The sequence below is a fragment of the Chroicocephalus ridibundus genome, chromosome 2, assembly GCF_963924245.1.
Source record: "Chroicocephalus ridibundus chromosome 2, bChrRid1.1, whole genome shotgun sequence".
NCBI classification, from domain to species: Eukaryota; Metazoa; Chordata; class Aves; order Charadriiformes; family Laridae; genus Chroicocephalus; species Chroicocephalus ridibundus.
In genome coordinates this window covers 146,679,985-146,696,915 of record NC_086285.1, presented here as the reverse complement: position 1 = coordinate 146,696,915, position 16,931 = coordinate 146,679,985, and the positions used below count along the sequence as shown (strand labels likewise).

At 46.1% G+C, this 16,931-nt stretch overlaps 1 long non-coding RNA gene across 1 annotated transcript in view; it reads left to right on the top strand.

Annotated features, from left to right (window-relative positions):
• Positions 1–764: 764 nt before the first annotated feature.
• The window catches only part of LOC134510813 (uncharacterized), a 37,615-nt gene continuing 21,448 nt past the window's right edge, over positions 765–16,931 (top strand). Inside the window, exon 1 of the long non-coding RNA XR_010069738.1 lies at positions 765–916. This is a non-coding gene — a long non-coding RNA (uncharacterized LOC134510813). The remainder of the gene's footprint in view (positions 917–16,931) is intronic.

Sequence of the window (16,931 nt, the reverse complement as noted above, 5' to 3'; positions counted from 1 at the left end):
GGCAGTCGCAATTAACGTACCTCTGTGTAATTACAGCGCAGCACCTGGCCATGCCTATGAGGGTTGAGCAGAAGCCAAGCTGTGTGGGTGGAGGGTTTCCCCAGAGGCCCTGGTGAATGTGGGGTTGGGCGATGGATTGATTACAGCTGTGTGTGATGAGGTTTAAAAATAGCTCTCCAACTTTCCAGAGGAATGTATTTGTTATGGAGTCACTGAAAGGCTGTAGTAAAGAGACCCAGGACCCAGCAGCCGCTGGGAGCAAGCCAAGAGACGGAGCTTCTTCTGGGCACGGTGCTCCCTGGAAAGGCAGACTTGGGCTGTTGAGCAAGGAACCTGCTCCTGTTTGTTTGCTCTCTGTGTTCAGGGAAACAAAACTCTGTGTATGTTTTGTATGATAAATAAACATCGCTGCACCAAGGAAATGCTTGACTCTTATCATCCATTGTATTGTAGTGGAAACAACCTGGCAAGACCCCACGTATTGGCTAATCCTTGGGCCAGATGGAGGTAACAATGTGTTTAAAATGGTAATTAACTACTTCATTACATACCTGATTTACTGTTTTTAAACAAATTGCTAAGAAGGCTTATTTAACAAATACATTTACTAGTGCGTTATGGTCCACCGCTTGAACCTACAAGATCTCAGCCTTAACAGCAAAATTGTTAGACTGGGTGTGACAGCGGAGCTAATCACTAACATATGGGAAGCATGAGCCAAGAAACTGCAAAGGGACAAGAACCCTGGCGGGGAACTGAAAGAAGGGACGCACACACCACTATTCTGCAAGAAAAAGACAGTGCTTGGAGGTTTCCACCTTTTATATACACAGCAAAAGTAATTAACTCTTCGTGACGGTGATGCATGAGGATGAAAGGGGACTCCCATCAGTGTGGGATTAAGGCACAGATTCAGGTAAGTGTTTTCCCAAAGAAGTTCCCTAAAATACATCCTCAGTGTACACTGGGATGGGAGGGAAGGAAGCAGTGATGTTTAGGTTGGTTAGGGCAGAAAACCTGTTTGGCTTCAATGGGAAGGATTGTGACCCCTTAAGGAATGAACTAGGAGCAAGGGTTATGCGGAGGCAAAGAGAGGGGATGGAACCGGTGTGCAGAGGGGGGAGATCGCGGAGACCAGGCCAGAGGGGGTCTTGGTACAGCACCATGGGGCTGCAGGGTTTTGTAATCTCGGGGCCGTGATAACTTCCAGTAAGTGTAGACTTAGCAGCGCAGAGGAGCAGAAACACCGACTGTGTGCACAGTGAAAGGTAGTTTAGTCCTAATAGGAGTGAAAGCTTGCCGAGAGGGAGGAGAGCGGATTCAGATCTGTGGTTTACCCTGCATAAATCCATGGAGTCACACAGCTGTGTGTGACAGATCTGTTTGAGGGCCTTGGAGACATTTCTTGTAGGAGGAGAAGTTGTTTTTTATTTTGAGGTTGGGTTTGCAGGGATGGTCACAAGGAAAATAACTTTAACTTGCAAGCAGTCAGCGTTTGCCTGGGTGTCTCCGAGAGACAAGAGCTCTTGCCGTGTGCTCCTGAACACGGGTTTGCAGACAATAACCTCATCCTTTGGCCAGATGCATGCTGCAGTTTTGCCTGCAGAGTTACATATTCTCAGGGGACGACATTTTTTTTATATATGTGTATATATAGCCATATAGGCTAGATGCAGGCAATGTGTCAGGGTGTCTGAAGGCTTTCTGCCTGCCCTTTGGGCAACTTTGCCCACTGAAAAATTCCTCCTGTTGGTGCATCTTCATCTTACACCCCAGAATCTGGCTCGGAAAGCCACGGCAGCAAAACATCCGCGCTGTAAACTACGCGTCCTTCCAGCGGCACCAGCCTGGAGCTTTTATTTAGTCTCGCATCTCAGGCAGCAGATTTGCCTATTGTGATGAGATACATGGAGGAAAGGGTTTCTCGTAGTTACGAGACAATGGTGCTCATCAAACAGCTTCTAGACCTGCTCTAAGGAGGAGTCAATCTATAAGGCAGAAGTAACAAAATTAGGTCACATCCTTCCAAAGATGAGATTATTTTTGAGTCTGGTATGATCAAGTGGTACAGAGACGTGACTGCTTCTTCTCAGGTTGAGCCTTGGCTCCTGTTCCCTGGAATAAGTGTGTGCATGGAGGTCTTGAGTGCTCCAAACTTGATGACATCACCTTTTAGGCTATAAATCAGCATTTTCTTCAGCACAGTGTTCATTTTGTTTTGAGAAGAGCCTTTGAGCTGTCTCAGAGCTATACAAATACTGCAGAATCATTAATTTATTTTTTTTAACTTAAAAAAAGGCACTTTTTAACATTTGCTGCATCAAAATCATTTTGTAGTTTGAGACTCCTGTGGGCCATGTTTCTCCCTTTCAAGGCTTTCTCCACCTTCCCCCCATAGCTTGGTAGGTGTAGGGGGAGCATGAACACAACCTTGGGGTCTGTTTGCTCCCATGAACACTGTGGAGCACCCAGCCTCGTTGGGTGAACAAGAAACCCCGGAGCATCCCACCCCCTACCCATCCTTCCTCTCCTTGTCCTTGAGAACCCAAGGAAAGGAACATGTGAGAAGCGTACCCAGGTGAAATGGGAGCAAAATAGTGCAAGATGTAATTTTAAGACATGGGTTAGGCAGTCCCAGAGCACTTAACGCCCCCTGCATTTCCATATCCAATGGCCCATCTGCCCTAAGAACCAGCCTGTTGATCAGACACCTGGCATGTTGGGCAACAGAGAACTGTACCTAACCTCCAAATAGTGGTGTTGACAGGGGAAAAAAGAGTAGGAAGGACAAATAAGGAGTTTATTTTGGGCGTGTCAGTGACTAGGCATGTCACGTTTTTGAAGCATTGCAGCAAGGTGAATTTGGAGAAGGAGTTTGAAGGCAAATATGATAGCTGCTGAGTGTGTTTTTCTGGAATGGCCTTCATCTTATTCTTTTTTAGGGGGAAAAAAGGTAAAAATGCAGACAAAAATAGAGACTTTGTGTTGGCTAAGCAGTAAGATGCTCGTTGTGTTGCCTCAGAACCCGAAAGGGCTGGAAGAGAAAAACCTGTACAGCAGAATTGTTGCTTAACAAAACAGTTCCTTTCACGATATTTCACATAATCCGAAATTTTCCATTGCTGCCTTTAGTTAAACAGGGGCCTTTCATACACCCAGGTCTGTTGATCTCTGATAAAATTGCACAAAGGAGGCAGCTCATTAACTCTCGCTTTTGCACTGAGCATGTTTTGATGTGCAGATCGCTGACAGCACAAAAAAATCCTTTCTGGCTGTGTAGGTAGGGATAATAGCGGTATTGACAGTGTTGTACCTGCTGCAGGCAAAACACAGGGGATTCTCCGTCTCCTCGGCGTTTCATCTGAGGCATAATGACCAGGGAATGTGAAGAGTGATTGTAGAGTTGAACCTAATACAAAGTGCTCCCATGAAACCCCTTTGCCAAAATGATGATACGGTTCCTGTAATTCAATGCCCATTACAGTGTCTCAAGTCAGACCCTTGAAATAAACACTAACTTTTAAAAATTCCTGCCATTACCAGCTAGTTATTGATTAAAATAATGATACCTTTTGGTTTTTTATAAAGGTTTTCAAGCTCTCCTGTGTACAGAAAGCTTCTCAAACATTTAACAATTCCAGGCATGAACAGTTTATCTGAACATTTTGCTTGCAACGCTGGAGACTACGAACAAAGCACTGTTGTGTTAGTGGGGGGAGGCAGAGAGCAAAACTAACTGAAATACTTCAGATGTCTAAGCTGGCTGGAATTAAACAGCATAAATGAGAAGAAAGTTACATTTAATGTATCATTTTTTAACTAGAGGATGTTAGACATCAAAGCTGGGACAATTTAAAAGATAAATTGTTGGCAGCACTCGTAAGTATGTGCATGATGGGCATGCAACTTTGTGGTTTTGCTTTGATTTCTTTCTCTCTGCTCTGAAATCATAAGGGATCATGGAGAGAGGTAAAATGACTCCATTAGAGTTAAATGCTGGTGTTCACTAATGGAACAAAGATAAAAAGCAAACAACAAATGCATTACTGTGGTGGCTTGGCTGCTTCATAGAATCATAGAATCACAGAATGGTTCGGGTCGGAAGGGACCTTAAAGATCATCTAGTTCCAAACCCCCTGCCATGGGCAGGGACACCTCCCACTAGACCAGGCTGCTCAAAGCCCCATCCAGCCTGGCCTTGAACACTTCCAGGGATGGGGCACCCACAGCTTCTCTGGGCAACCTGTTCCAGTGCCTCACCACCCTCACAGTAAAGAATTTCTTCCTAATATCCAATCTAAATCTCCCCTCTTTCAGTTTGAAACTGTTATCCCTCGTCCTATCACTCCACTCCCTGATCCAGAGTCCCTCCCCATCTTTCCTGTAGGCCCCCTTCAGGTACTGGAAGGCTGCTATAAGGTCTCCCCGGAGCCTTCTCTTGTCATCACCTTAGCTAGTGTCCTCTTTCCCTAAAGTAGGAGAAGGTGGTTTCAGGCTCAGTTAAAGGTGGGATCAGCCTTTCTTCTGTAGGGAAATATGATGGCTGCACACTGGGACGCAGAGATAGCGAACACTTTGGCAGGTTTGGGGTGGGTGGTGCTGAGCCAGAGCTAACCCACCACACCAGATCCACTGGTCCAGGAGAGCCCATGGGTCTATCCTTCCCTCTACCCTGCACTGACCCAAACCCACACAAGAACCTGCCCTGGCACCATGTGTGCCAAGGAGCGTGGCGAGGATGCTCACACACAGGCAGCGATGCTGGTAAGGGACATCCCCCATAGCAGGGAATCTGTCAGTGCTCAGGCACCTCCCCAGGTCCCCAAAAATCATCAGGCCATGCTGGTGGCACAGCTTTCTGAACACAGCAGGGGAACAAGCTGCTTTGCCCCTGCTCGCAGTGTGTGCCAGCCCCTCCGCAGACATGGCAGCTTGCGGAGATGGATAGCAATGGTCTGCATCTGCACGGATAAAGTTCCCGGCTCATCTGGTCCAAGAAATTTGGTCTCTCCATGAATGGCGGCTGAAATTAGACCAGAGGAAAGTTCGTCTTTAATGTCAAGTGGCACTGTTTCATTAAGCAGATTTTTCAGAGCTGCAGCCAAATCAGTCCAGCGCTGCTTAATTGCTTAATATGAAAAATCATGGCTTTTGCCAACTGCTTGCCTAATTATGTATTTTATTCATTGTAAACATCATCTCTGAGAGGATGGAAGGGAGGCCGCTCAGGGTTTCCACAGCCAATCTGATGGGCTCGAGTACAGCAGCCGTCTCTCAAGCTGTATTTAGCAGAGCCTCACTAATGTGACAGAAATGGATCTCCAAGAAGTTATCTTTTACACCCCACCCTTCAAAAGGAGGACCCTCTTCACCATTTCTTTAGAGAAGCTGTGTTTCTGAATCTATTATAAAAGGTTATTCATCTCATCTCCTGAGGACTTGCATATTTTCATAAAATATTGTTTGGCTTCTTTCCCTGTCTTCAGTCCAGAGTTTCAGAGGTCAGACCAGCTTTTGCCAAAACCTGGGAGACTCCTCTCCTCCTTAAATCCTGCTGCATCACCCCAAGATTCACTGTGGGGGGTTTTGGGGGGCCAAGCAATCCTGACAAACCGGAAAAAATATTGTTTCTGAAGCCACTGAAAGTTCAATTTCAGGTCTGAGTGAATTTAACTTTTTAAAGCTGCAAATTGAGGGGTAGGTTGAAGGTGGCAGATACATGATGGTGCTAAGCACCGGTCAGCCCAAAAGGGCAGAAGCCCTCTGCCCTTGGGAGCTCACGACCTGGTGGGTGTGAGCAGAGGGACACTTGCCTGTGCAGGGTACACGGGAGGAAGGGGCAGGGCAGTAACTGGGGTAGGCATGAACTCGGCCCTCCATTGAACCCATCCTTCTTGTCAGGGCAGCAGCTCTAGAGCAGCACTGGTGGAAGGGGCAGGACCAAGCGCGTCCCCTCCACCACCCAGCCACGGGGGGTTTGCTTACACCACTTCAAAAACACTCCCACCCAGCAGCGCCCCGTGGACAGAACACAGCTTTCATCTAAAGAAATGCTATTGAGGTTCATACATATTAATGCTCATATACCGACTGCTCTTTCTGATCTGCTTTAATCGAAAGAAAAGCTGAATTTCTTATCTTGTTCTTCTGCAGCAGGAGTTGAATTTTGAAGTAGTACATTTTCCTGCTGTGTTCCAAATACATTTGAATTAAACGTGGTCATAATACTGGAGAAAGCATCAGCCTCTATGTAAAATCAATTTGTACCAAGGGAACTGTGCAATACTGTACTTTAAGGTGATGATTGTTAGAAATAACTATTTGGGACAGCCTAGTTGAGGAGAAAAGCACCCAAGCCAACCGTATTAGCACAGTAAAATATAAATGTCTCTGTCTTGTTTACGAACTGCTGAAAATGAAAGGTGTTTAACGTCAGGGGATTTAACATCACTTTAGAATTTTTTTTTCCCTCTGATAGTACACGAGATGAACCATACCTATTTGAAGTTTGAGATCACGGCTCCCCTCCTGCAGATGCCCTATACTTTATTCAGAGAGAGTAGATTAGAGAAATGAAGACCAGAGGTCCGCTTACAGGAGGAGTACGTGTACAAAATGTGGTCATAACTGCAGAAATGAGTATACTAGAGTCACACATGACAACTGAACAACTCTGCGCACAATTAGATAAATGGGCAGTTCCCCTTGACCAGGAAGGGCAGGATGGATGGCTGTGGCTCACTGCACTGCAGCCGCACGGGCACTTTTGGTATCCTTTTTATGCACATTCATTTCATGTCAACCAAGGCCACGCTTCCTTTGTTGTAAACTACTTTAAAACTGATTTATTTCCATAGAAATTCCAAATATCATTAGACTTATTCTTGTATTTTGTGAGCAACAGCTATGTGCTTCCTGGCTTTTTTCTTCTTTTCTCTTTTTCCCCCCTTTTTCTGGAGGATCTGAATAATTCATCATAGAAAGAGGCACGTAGATTTTCACTTTTTGTTTTAGTAAAACAGTACTTCAAAGCAAGCACTTTCAGAGGTTTGCTCATTGTGACTAACATTTATGGAAAAGGCACTGCAAAGTCTCTGGACTCTCATTTTAGGATGGCCGTATCCTCATTTGTAGGTCTACTCTCAGCCTTGTGTTAGCTCAGTATAATCTCAGAAAAAAAATATCCTCAAATTCAGGGAATTCTGCCACTACAATCTCTGGATAGTTTGTCTGAAAAATACCTTAGGATTAGGGATTTTCATTCTCTGGTCACAGCAGACATTTTTAAAAAGAACAAGTCTAAGTGCTGGAAATCCATACCTTTTCTTGGAATTTTCTTTGGTGTTATGCTCATGCTGAATAATTTCATAAGTTTCATCAAAATCATCTGAGAACTCTAAAGCTGAGAAAACTACATCTTTTTGAGTATTTTTTTTTAGCAACAAAACGGCTGATGGAGTTTAACAGTCTGAGTTAAAAAGCAAACTATGTTTGCAGAAGAAGTAGTAGTTTAGGAGTTTCAAAATTCTGAGTTTATTAGGTTGTCAGTCCAGAACTTCACATTAGACCCACACCAAAAGCATGTGAATCATCTTAAGAGTGAAGGCGTTGGTCAGCATGGGTTGGCTTTGAAGTGCTCTCCACTGTCGGTGACCTTTAACTCTTAAATCTGTCTTACACTTGAGGTTCCCAGTAACCTGCCATAAACCCATGAGCCACTTGGAAAGTGTAAACACAGCAGGTCCCTAGCAAAATGTAAATTTTGTGCTACTGACAGCACTAGCTGGAGTGAAAGGGTCTGAGGGAGTGAGGGGTTGTGACCTGCAGACGTAGTGCTGTAGCTTCACTGACCACACAGGGTGGGAAATGCTGTTGGCAAAGCTTGCAAATTCATAGAATCACACAATGGTTCGGGTTGGAAGGGACCTTAAAGATCATCTAGTTCCACCCCCTGCTGTCATGGGCAGAGACACCTCCCACTAGACCAGGCTGCTCAAAGCCCCATCCAGCCTGGCCTTGAACACTTCCAGGGATGGGGCATCCACAACCTCCCTGGGCAACCTGTTCCAGTGCCTCACCACCTTCACAGTAAAGAATTTCTTCCTAATATCCAATCTAAATCTCCCCTCTTTCAGTTTAAAACCATTACCCCTCTTCCTATCATTACACTCCCTGATAAAGAGTCCCTCCAATTCAAATGGAGTAAATGGTAAAAGTGTCTGGAAAGGCAGGATAAGTATGACTTAGTTTCACAGGTTACTCCCATGCTCGTGCTCTGAGTCCCACAACACAGATGTAGGATTTGGGTAGAAGGTGCTACAGAAAATTTTTCCAAGTGTAACATAGAGAACAATGTCTCACATGGAGCTGGTGAAGGTTTATGTGTCACCACAGATGGATCCAGCAGTTTTGATGCCTTCAGACATTCACCAAGTCTGTATACTCCATCCTCCAGGGCCTCAGTGGCAAAAACTCAGTGTGTGCTTCTCTTTTCTGCGGCTTTGAGCATGGCTTATCTTTGAAGGATTGGAGGACCAGTGCCCTGACAGTAGTGCAAGAATTACAAGTAGTTTTGAACTTAGAAAGACCTCGTCTCCATTACTTTTCCATATTTTCCCTGTCTTTTAGCATTTTAAAGACTTATTCTGAGTTCTGAAGCCCAGAACTATAAGCAATTTAGCCTTCAGTTGTCCAAAGAGACTCAGTTGTGAACCTTCAGGTGGTTCAGAAGATCCTTTGGGAATCTTCTTGCAGCAAGAAAAACTTATGTAGACCTCGATAAGCTAGAAGTGAAGGTAGGAACAGTTCTCAAGGCTCTTGTAACTTCCTAAATGAGTCTGCATTTGATTTGTATGTGTTTCTTTTGATACTGTGATCCCTGAATTCCTCTGACTGACCTCTGTCCTCCTCAAAAACCGTGTGGAAGATGAGTGAGAATGTGCATCATATTCATGTGGCTTGGGAAAGTCAACTCATATGAAGCCATCACTACCCTCAAGAGTTCCAGAGATTTAGTGTCTTTTCTGTAACAACAAACATAGCTCTTGGGAGGCAGTGGCATCTGAGCCTGTCTCCAACCTGTGGGCTGCTGGCCCCCAGGACCCGCAAAGCTCCCAAACTTGCAACTGTCCACTCCAGATCCACACGCTGAGCTCTACAGTTCTGGGTTTGGTTTGCTGTAGATCTCAAGGAGAGCAGAGTATTTCATCCAAAAGGTTTTTTACTCCTCTAGTGGTGTCTCATTTACAGAACTGATCTCTTCCAGCAGTCCACCTCTGGTTTCTCAGGAACAACACCCTGCACATCACAGCTAGTCAGCCCACGGCTAGTATCTGAGCAGTAGCCCCCACCATCACTGGTATTTCCATCTCATCTGGTAGCCCACAGAGTCAGAGAATGTCTATACCACGTAGGTGCAGTCCAAGTTATAGGAGGTAGTGCAGCCCTTGTCCGCTGTATATCACACTTCCAACTGCTTGTCCATGAGAACTAAGGTGGTTGGAGCAGACAAGGTAAGAAGCCATGTAGAGACAAGGTGAGAGACAATATACATGCATCTCATCTGGTAAGTTGAGGCTCTTGAGAAATATCTGTGCTGTTGAGGCCATCTTGAAAATGTCATACTTTCCCAGTGGTGAAAGATGATGAAGAGCGGTCAGCAGCCAAACTGGAGCATGGCCACTCTGCCCTGTGGATGACATGCCCCCGAGCAGCCCTGGACTCATGGAGCGTGAGCTTGTTTGCTTCTGAACACCATCAGGGTCTTAATCCAGCCTTTCCTTAGAGGTTTCCCCCCTGTTTGCCCATGGCGCGATCCAGTCCTTCTCTTAATACACCCAGAAATTAGATCACAGTCCTAGAGTCTGTGTTGAGTAGTTCTTCAAGACAAAGTGCCAGATCCAAGGAGACGTCAGAAATAATGTCTCCGCGGTAGTAAAAAACTACTACTTCTGACCTTGCAGTCTGTGAGTTATGGGATGTTAAGCACCGGGCATGCTTTCTGTAGGGAGAGGCGATTACGCGGCCTTCTCCAGACCTTTCACAGTGTCTTGGCAAATCTAAACCTGATGGGGACCACTTCAGAGGCTTGAGGTATCTTTGTCTGGATTTTGGCTCTGTTGTTGTCAGCTGTGTCCAATGCATACTCAGGTGCTCAGTGCACATCTCTGATACCCTCTTTTTTTTGAGTATTTACCTTTTAAACCACGCTGTTCAAATAGCTAGTTTTTCTCCAAAAGGTTAGCAAATCCTGCTCACCTCCTGTGTCTCTGGCCGTCACTGGCATTTGTCAGGGGATCTGACAGACTCGAGTGCATTGCCCTTCAAGGCGCAGACACTCGACTCTCCACCAGGAGCTATTATTTAGGGATCAATTAATCTTTTGTCCACGTTTTGCCTTCAGCGGCCGAGCGAAGCTCCTCGCAGCGCGCGCTGTGCCGTGTGGCGGATTGTTGCAAGGACTGTGGTGGCCTTTGTCTAACACGCCGTCTCGTCTCGCTCTCTCTTGGATTATCTTCTGGCCCGGTGGTTCTTATCCAGCCGTAGCTGTCCCCAGGATTTCTCAAGCCCAGCCGTGCATATGGTGTTTACGTAGGCTCGGAGGGGAACTCTCTGTTGCAAGTGCTTAGGGCTTGACAGGGCCCTTTGTGTCCTCCTTATGCTTTGCATGTGAATTTTTATTGTTTCCAGACAAAGTGAAACTCGGTTGTAGGTCGTGTCTGGAGTCCAATACGTTATTTTTTTTTCTTTTCTTTCTCTTGGAATTAGGAATTTGAAAAATAGTGTTACGCTCTTTTTAGAAGAAGCCGAGCTGATTTATCTGACTTCAGTGGCGTTACGTGGGCAGTGAATGCAGGCCCCTGTGTTTGCAGAGCAGCGGAGGGCTAGGGGCAGGGCTGCAGGCTTAAGCCAAAGGCCAGCTGGGACCTGGGTTTTCTCACCCAAACTCTCCAGCTACAATAGCTGAGGATGTTTTTTTAACAGAAAAGTGCAGGTTTTTTGTGGAGTTCAATGGTACATTTAGGAGATGGCTTTTACTCACTTAAAGAAGATTTGAAATGCATTTTGAAGGAAATAACAGCTCAGTAAAGTGCCCACAATACTTCAGGACATGAGGGAAGAGGCCTTAAAAAATTTAAACTCAGTTTGTAGTTTGCTATGGCTCTTACTTGAAGACTTACAAAAAAAAAAAAAAATCAAGGCTGTGTGGGTGGCGTTCAAAAATGTATTTCAGTAACACTTAAAGCCTGGTCTTAAAGGTCTCTTCTAACAAAAATGATTCTATGACTCTATGTTTTTTTCCTCATAAAAGTGGATCCCTCATTTGCTTCCAGGCTGGGGTGCAAGGTGGGTTACCCCGAGCCACGGGTGGCAGCTGGGCAGGTCTCTGTGCCACTCGTCATCTGGTGGCAGCAGCACAGCTCGGTGCATCGCTTCTCAGGCGAGCAGGGCTGGGGCTTGTGCTCACCTCTCGCATAAGCAGCAAAACAGTTAAATATTTAGTCTTTGCGACTGTGGCAAGAGCTTGAGTTGTTCGTGATCTCGTCTTTCTTTTATGGCCAATTTTGTGTATTATGCAACAGATAGCAGAAGTGTTTTGATCTGATACAGCAGAGATGAGTGCCCTTCACGCAGCATCCACTTGTGTCTGAGCCAATTAGCTCTTCCTTTAAAAGCTGTCAGCTTTCTCCACAGAAATAAATGCCTGAGAGAGGAGGAGGGAGGCAGGGCACAGAAAAAAATTTAGGTGTGGATACACATGTAGAAATGCTTAGAAGTGCCTTCAAGGCAAGGAAACATGCAGTTTTTTAATACCGTTCCCTCTGCTTCCTTGCTTGTGGCTTGTTTCCTCCTATTTCTGTGAAGCACAGGGCCTAAGCTGCAGATTGAAAGCGGCAGAGAGAAGCCAAAAATCTAGGAGAAAATTAGTGCAGCTCGTGATGCCCTTGGGAAATCAATATGATGGGAAAGCTGATCCTTTCCTTCCTCCCATTTTCTAATTGCAAATGTTGGCCTCATCCTTCACCTCCTTTGTTCTCAGTTTGCTTGACAGACAAAAGAGCAGGTCCTGCTCCCCCAGAAGGCTCTGGCACTCCCGCCGAGCCAGCTTCTCGCGAGCTTTGCCTTTGTGCGGGTGCTGAGCAGGAGGGCTCTGGAAATGGGATTCCCGTCTGGGGTACCCGAGAGAGCACAGGCAGTGGCTGGGAACTTGTCCCGTTCTGAGGGTTCAACAGGATTTTGCGTTACCTACCCAGCAACATCCAGGAATAATGTAAAATATAGAATACAAAAAACATAGCCATAGTGCGTACGAAAGGAAATCGTGGGCTCCCTGGCTTGGGGGTGGAGGTTCCCCAGCCTCTCCGTGGTTGAGATTGATACCACAAGGAACCACGTGGGCATCAGGTTAAACAATGCTTCTTGTCTCCAAACAATTTGTGGTCAAAAAAGAGGGCAAGAGGTGGCAGAGGGGCTCCAGGAGGAGCACACAGAGTAAGGACATACTCGTGCTTGCAAAGGGCCACAGCTTTGTTCTCAGGTGTATTCTCACTTCAGGGAGGTGTGTTGGTAAAGGGCTGCTCTGCAGGGTCAAGGCTGAAGTTTGCTGCTCATTTTGAGTCTGATGTGAACAGCTTCCCCCATCCAAAGAAAAGCAGCTCCCTTGACACATCCTGTAAGCACAAAGAGATTTTTACTTTTTCCTGGTAGCTGGACCTGCAGCTGGACACAAGGTGGGAAAGAATGAGGACTTTTCTTGCCTTGCCACCATCGACTTAAAACCCAATGCTTTTGACTCTTATGGGTTTGCTAAGAGACACTGTCCCTGAGCAATCAGGCTGGTCTCCCAGCAGTGAGGTTTACCCACCCCAGGAACATGCTGAGGGATGGACATCAGCCTGGTGGGATGGGACACATCCTGGGGGATGGAGGCGATCACCTCCGCTTGGCTTGCCATGGGCGGCAGCACGAGGGAATGTAGGGAATGGGCAGCTCAAAACCAACACAGATTCCCCCAGCTACTGCCTGCTCGTCTCCTCATTTCCTCTCTTAAACACCAGCACCAGCCCCTGCCCTGGTGAGACGTACGTGATGGACTTAACCAGGTCGTGCCCAGAGGAACCCTTCCCTACCAGGGACTGCTCTTCCAGTGTTAAATAGACGTCCGCGAGGCCTGTGCAATGCTCTGCGTGTCTGCTCTCGCGGCTCTTTGGTTTCTTACTTCAATTAAGGTAGCTGATGAATACTTGGACCTGTTTGATTTTGCCGCTTCCCTGCTGCTGTATTGTTTCCTCCTTTTTTCAAAGCTCTGGTGATTCTCTGTATCACCTGGTCTCCTGAGCAACTGCTCATTTCATCTTGGGAAGGAAATTAATTTAGCAGTGTTTTTTTTAATTCTCGTTCTGTGTCCGATAATGTGAATAATGTATGCACTACCAAAGCCATATATAATTAGCCCATTGTGGTACTAAACAAAATCTTAGCACCCAGGGTTTCGATAACGTCAAGGAGGAAGGCTTCTGCTACTGATTTTTTTCTGTGCTTAATTTTTTGGTCATATACACTCTTTATCTCCGGTATTGTTTGACTGGTCGATAGTTTTCATTTCTAATGAAGAAAAGTGCTCTGTGAACCCGTGATAACCAAAGGCCTCGGATAAATGAATTTCACTGGGTCACTAAATCATAATAGCACTAACAAAATAAAATAAGGAAATCCAAATATCCTCACTGTCATTCAGATGAGGTAGCGGCTGTGTGACTGAACATCTGAGCCTCCAAGAGTGCCTCTGTCTCGCTAAGCAGCCCTTGACTTCTAGCTCATTATTTTAAATATTCTCATTTTTTTTCCCTTGAGTTCATAAAAGTGTGCTAGTCATCTTAAAGGTATTTACCTGTCAATTTTTGTCTTTGCTCTTTTTCACTGGTCTGGATTCTGACATTAAGATACCTTTGCGCAGACGGGGAAAGTCCTCCTTCTGCAGCCAGCTCCTGCCATTATCCCGGCAAGGGGAAAAGCTCCGAGAAGCCTTTCCTGATAAATCCAAAGCCATTTACACTTCCGAAATGGCCTTTCCAGTTCCAAGAGAGAGCAATAACTATTTTAGCTACATGCTCCATTAGCCTAGTTATGGTTATGAACCACGCTAAGGCTAACAGCTTCAGCTAATAAAATGCACAGTTTGAGCCTCAGGAACATTTCTAGTAGTGAAGAAATTATGAATATTTATCAGGAGCCAGATTTAGCTCTTTTAAAAAGAAAAAAAAAAAAAAAGGGCTAACCATGTACCTGAGGTAAAATACTGACCTAAAAGGCCAGGTTTTTATCCTTACTTTTTTGCCTCCTGTTTCTTTTTAATTTCCAAACCACGGTGGATAAGGATGGTAAATGCAGGGCTGCACGCACAGTTTCCAAAGTGCCCTGGGGTACGGCAGGTCAGGCTCTGCCGCCCCCTCTGCTCTGCCTGCGCCGGGGGCTTGACCTTGCCTGGCGAGCCACACAGCACTGCCGGCCACTTCTGAGGCCAGGAAAAAAGGTGTTTAATTGTTAAAAATATTTGTCCTGCTGCACAAGCAGCCTGCGTCTCACACTGCCCTTCGGGACGGCATGTGTTAAATTAGCTCTGAAGGGCTGAGCAGAGACTGGGAAGGGTTTTAGGAAGTTGTGGGCCAGCTGGGCACATTTTCTCTTTCTCCCCTTTGACATCTGGTAGCATTTCGTTTCCATCCCCAGATCAGATATACCGGCCGGTTAATAAACTCAGGTGCAGGGCGGCAGCTTGCCTGACGAAAATGAGTAATTACATTTCACTTTCCCTGACTGGAATTTTGATTGCCACCGACATGATTAATAATATCTTTCCTACCATTGCTTAAAGAAAGCTGTAACCCCTAGGAAATTATTTAGGCTATGGGAAATGTAAACAGGCTTTAAACCATCAGCAAAGATGAGGAATAGTGAGTGACTGTGGGAGAGGCATCATGAAAGGAGGTCTGACGTTTTATAAATGTCTTGGTGAATAAGCTAATGGGAAAGGAAGCAAACAGCCCAGTGACAAACTGGACACACAACACTGCACTGCATCGGGTGGAGCTGCAAGGCACATAGATCATTCAGAGGAATAGCCGGGGACTGGGCAATCAAATGAGACCTGAGATAACTCAGAGGAAGTAACGCCACCCCTTCTCTCATCAGCAGAAAGCACAAGCTCCGGGAGGAATTAACTGAGCCATATGTTCATATTACTTTATCAAATAACTCTATTTCAACAACTAAATACAGTTGAACAAACTGTAGCTGGGTCTCAATATGCCAAGCATGAAGGAATTGCATTGGGTTCTCAGAAAGCACTTTTGAAAAATAAGCATTTTGAATTCTTCTTCATGTTCAGAAATTCTAACGCTCGGTTTTGAACTGGCACTGCAGAAAGAAAGCAGGACTCAAGGGTAAAAATGATGGGGAGCCTGGTTGCCATCGATGTGTACAGCTGTGCAGCTTTTCCATGCACAGCAGGCTGCATGTGGTGAAGCCTGTCAGCCCAAAAAATCTCCACTGGCATCAGAGCTATTCAAGCCTGGGTTTGGGGGGGCTTGGGCCTCATGACCACCTGGCTTTGGTGACCAGGAAAGGGCTAGCTTTGGCAGGAGCTTCTCCCGCACTGGGGGCTCCCACGGGTGTGCTATGAAAGTCTGGGATTTGAATCCTGCCTACAGCTGAAATCCTGAATCACTGGGGGATCTCCTGTGGGGAGCAGGCAGCATGGGGGCTAGTGGGGAGCTCTGCCTGGCTGGCTGCGAGCTCAGACCTTCTGCCTGTGTCAGGGCATTTGACATCTTCCTGTCACCCTCCCTCCATTAAGTTTGCTTGGTACATCTGCAGTGATGCTTACAGTACTCCATTTCTTGTTATCTCAAACAGTATCTTCTCCTTATCTCTTGGCAAGGCAGATTAAGGAGTTGTGGGCATCATCAGTGACACTTATGCCTGGCAGGGAAAATTTTCTGTTACCAACACAAGGAAAAGCAGTGGTCTCTTTTCTCTCTAGTGTGAGTCTCTTAGAAGCTGGTCCTTCTGATACACAATGGAAGTCTGCAGGAAAATGATAGAGACCACTTAGCCCTACAGCCCAATATGTCCACGGTGTGTGTGCCTTTGCTGTGGTCCTGAGCAAAAGGACCGCTACAATTATTGCCATTCAAGGAGATTCTCAAGGACACAGTGTCCTTCTCCAAAGCACTGGTAGACTTTCAGGGCTGAATTTCATGAGACTTTTAAACGCTTCTGTTGACCTCTTCTGGGTGCTAGCAGGCAGGATGACCTCTGCCATTAGGCTGGGACATGTTTTGACACTCCATCAGTCTCTCCTCATTGAAAGATCAACGAACAGAAGCTGCTGGAGCCATCTTTGTCATCAACATGAACTGCAAAATGTGGTAGTCTCACCTGGGTGCAAAGAAGAGTCGTATTTCAGGAGCTTTTATTCCTGTGTCTCCTTCTCTTGCACTATATATTCAGATGATTATTTCAATTCTTTGTCAGTAGAAATGGCTTTTGATAGGATTCTTGCTTGCCCTTTGTTATTCTTGGGATGCTGCATTCCTCCGCTCACACCGTTTGCTCCTTTGCTCTCTTGACCCCAGTCAAAGCCAGCTACTATGGGATCTGGAGTATGTCTCAGACCACGTCCATGCTCTCCCACCCACCTCACCCCACTCTTGCATCCAAGCCTGGCTTGCCCCATGGCAGTCCTTCCTCCTCGATCTGTCTCACCTTCCACCCCTTTCTGACCTCCAGGCTTCCCCAACTAGCCTGCTCACCTCCTTTGCTATCCCCACCTCCAGCCACTTTCCTGCATGCAGGTGGTGCATGATCTCCTTTCACCCCCTGCTGTGAATGGGTCAATCCACTCTTCTGCCACCCCATGGGTGCCCTCC